The sequence below is a fragment of the Orycteropus afer genome, unplaced genomic scaffold, assembly GCF_000298275.1.
Source record: "Orycteropus afer afer isolate SDZICR_OR568_19922 unplaced genomic scaffold, OryAfe1.0 scaffold00049, whole genome shotgun sequence".
Taxonomy (NCBI): domain Eukaryota; kingdom Metazoa; phylum Chordata; class Mammalia; order Tubulidentata; family Orycteropodidae; genus Orycteropus; species Orycteropus afer.
Genome location: NW_006921636.1, coordinates 4,148,675 through 4,151,997, shown reverse-complemented (window position 1 = coordinate 4,151,997; position 3,323 = coordinate 4,148,675).

The following is a 3,323-nucleotide window of genomic DNA, read 5'->3' as shown; positions in this document are numbered from 1 at the left end:
AGGAAGGTTGGCCAATCTACTTCCCTAGTGATATCACCTCAGAAACCCAAGGAGCGGTTGCTATGAGTCAGGTCTGACTCCACAGCACAGAACAACAACTACAACAACTGGATTTTAAGTCCATTCATTCATTCATTTATTCATTCAACAGGCATTTATTGTGGCTCTTACTTTGTGCCTATAAAAAGCTCTGGTAGCACAGTGCCTAAGGCATTTGATGGCTAATTAGAACATTGGTAGCTCAAACCCACCAGCCTCTCTGTGGAAGGAAGACTAGACAATCTACTTCTGTAAACCCAGTGGGGGTTGCTATGAGTTGGAATCGACTCAATGGCAGTGGGTTTGGTTTTATTGGTTCACTTGGTGCCTAGATTTCAGCCAGGTGCTTGGATCTGATGGAGATCAAAGCACGCTAGATTAGTCCCCATCCCATGGAGTTTAGGATCTGGTCGGGGAAGAAGAGAGTTCACCAGGCAATCAAAAGAAGGGGTGATGAGTGATTGATGGAAGTCAGAGGAGCCTCCTGAGGGGGTGAGGATGAGGCCAGGGAGGGGACAGGGGGCTGGCACAGGTGGGGATCTGCAGGCAAAAAGCTGCATGGGGGGACTCTGAGGGCAAGGATTGCATGTATTCCCTTCACCCTGTATCCAGGGTCTAGTAAAGTGACTGGCACGCAGTGAGTCCTCAGGAGAGTTGGATGGAAGAGAGAGCGAAAAAAAGGAAGGGAAGGAAAGAAAGAAAGGGGGGGGGAGGTGGAGGGAATAAGAAAAAAGGGAGGGAAGGAGAGAAAGGAGGATGGACAGTGAGGGAGGAGGGAAGGTGGGATGGAGGAAGAGGAAAAAGGGAAGGAGGAAGGGAGGGAGGGGGAGGAGAAAGAAGAAGAAAGGAAGAAGGAAGGAAGGAGAAAAAGAAATGCGTGATCTAAAGAACAAAGATGTGAATACATGTTGCTAACGTACTGTGTGGGAGCTCTGGTAGTGTCGTGCCTAGGGCACTTGACTGCTAACCAGAAGTTCAAACCCACCAGCCACTCCTCGGAAGGAAGGTTGGGCAATGCACTTCCAAAGTGATACTGCCTCGGAAACCCAAGGATGGGTCACTTTGAGTTGGGTCTGACTTGATGACAAATAACAACAATGTACCATACACACTCCATCAGCTTGACAAGGGACTATGGCTGACTCCTCATCACCCGACCACAGTCCGTGAGCCCCAGTCTTAAGAGAAGATACTCACTGCCTCCTTCTAGCTTCCAATAATATAAAAGTGCGCCATGGGCAGTGCCTACAATGATCAGAATGCCTCACCATTTGCATCAGTCCTCTGCCATTCCATGAAATGTCCAGGAAAGGCCAACCTACAGAGATGGAAAGTAGATGAATGGTTCCTTGGGGTGGGGCTGGGAATGGGAGGGGGACTAACGGGAATGAAGGATCTTGCTGAAATGATGAAAACGTCCCCAAACTGGATATGGTGATACTCACACAACTTGGTGAATTTATTAAAAATCATTGGCGTGTACCCTTTAAATGGATGAATTTTGTGGCATGTGAATGATACCGCAATAAAATTGTTTTTAAAAATTCAATTCAAAAAAGTAATTTTCTGATTTACCTAATCCAAACTTTAGCTTCTCAGTTGGTCACAGGGATGATTTGTGGGCTAAATTCAGGTGGTGCCGCCCGCTGATGGCAGGTTGTCAATGAGGCTTCCTCCAATCAGATGCTGTATTCTTCACATGGTCCAGTCTCTCAGATTACCTGCTCAGCATCCAGACTGAATAAGTCTGAGGAAATGACACAACCTTGATACACGTTTCCTGATTTCAAACCATGCAGTATCCCCTTGTTGTGTTCAAATGACAGCCTCTTGGTCTATGTACAGGTTCCACATGAGCACAATTAAGTGTTCTAGAATTCTCATTCTTCTCAATATTATCAATAATTTGTTATGATCAGCACATCAAATGCCTTTGCATAGTCAAGAAAACACAGGTAAACATCCTTCTGGCGTTCTCTGCTTTCAGCCAAAATCCATCTGACATCAGCAATGACATCCCTCATTCTATGTCCTCTTCTGAATCCAGCTTGGATTTCTTATGGTCCCCTGTCTATATGCTGCTGCAACCATTTTAAAATAATTTTCAGCAGAATTTTACTTGCGTGCTCTATTAATGATAGTGTTGATCATTGCTGCACTCTGTGGGATCACCTTTCTTTGGAACGAGCACAAATATGGATCTTTTCTAGTAGGTTGGCGACGTTGCTGTCTTCTGAATTTCTTGGCATAGACAAATGAGTGCTTCCTGCTTTGTACCTGTTTGTTGAAACATCTCAATTGGTAGTTCGTCAATGCAGGTTACCAAACATTAGGATGTGGACATCTTTGGGGTCCATTCTTCTGCCCACTACATCAGTTATTTGGGTGCCCAATAGAGAGACTGATATCTCCACACCCACTAGGAATTACGGAACTGCCTGGATCTCAGCTCTTTTCCCTCATATAATATGAAAATTGCCCCTAGCCGAGTTTTTACTACGAACCAGGAACTGCTAGAATCTTTACAGACATGGTTTTATTTAATCCTGTAAAGATTCTGAAGTGTGAATACTAGTATCTCCATTTTACATATGAGGAACGTGAGGCCCAGAAAGGTAAAGTGATTTGCCCAAAATCACACAGCAATGGTATCAGGGTTGGAGCTTGAACTCACATCCTTGGGGTTCCAGTCTGTGGCATTCTAACCAGGCTAAACTTGGCTATTGTTGACATTCACAGAATATTCTGTTCTACTCACTGGCTGTAGTAAAAAAGGGATAGACACGTCGCCTAATTCAACCCCCCAACATGTATCTTTAAGAGTGGGAATGAGAGTAGAGGCAGGCTAGGCTTCTAAAGACCAGGCTTTAAATTCCAACATAGGCAAACAAGTTCAGCTACCAGAGCCTCAGCCTCTCATGGGGTCAATAAAGCAGCTCTGTCTTACCATTCAGAAGCATCCTGAGCCGTCACACAACATTTGCATGTTTGAGCCCCTCCATGTGTCAGACCCCATTCTAGAAATTTCGAAAGCACACATTAAAAGCGAGTTAAGATGCTCCTCTTTACCTGAATCAAGCAGACAATTGTTTCATTGTGGTTGTTAGGTGCTGTTAAAATGATTTCCACGGATGGCCGCGTGTGACAGGGTAGAGCTGCCCCATAGAGTTCGAGGCTGCAGTCTTTACTGAAGTAGCTCTCCAGGTCTTTCTGTCATGGAACCGCCAACCTGTAGTTTAGCAGCCAAGCGATTCCCTTGTGCCACCCGCTTCCTTCCATTGGGC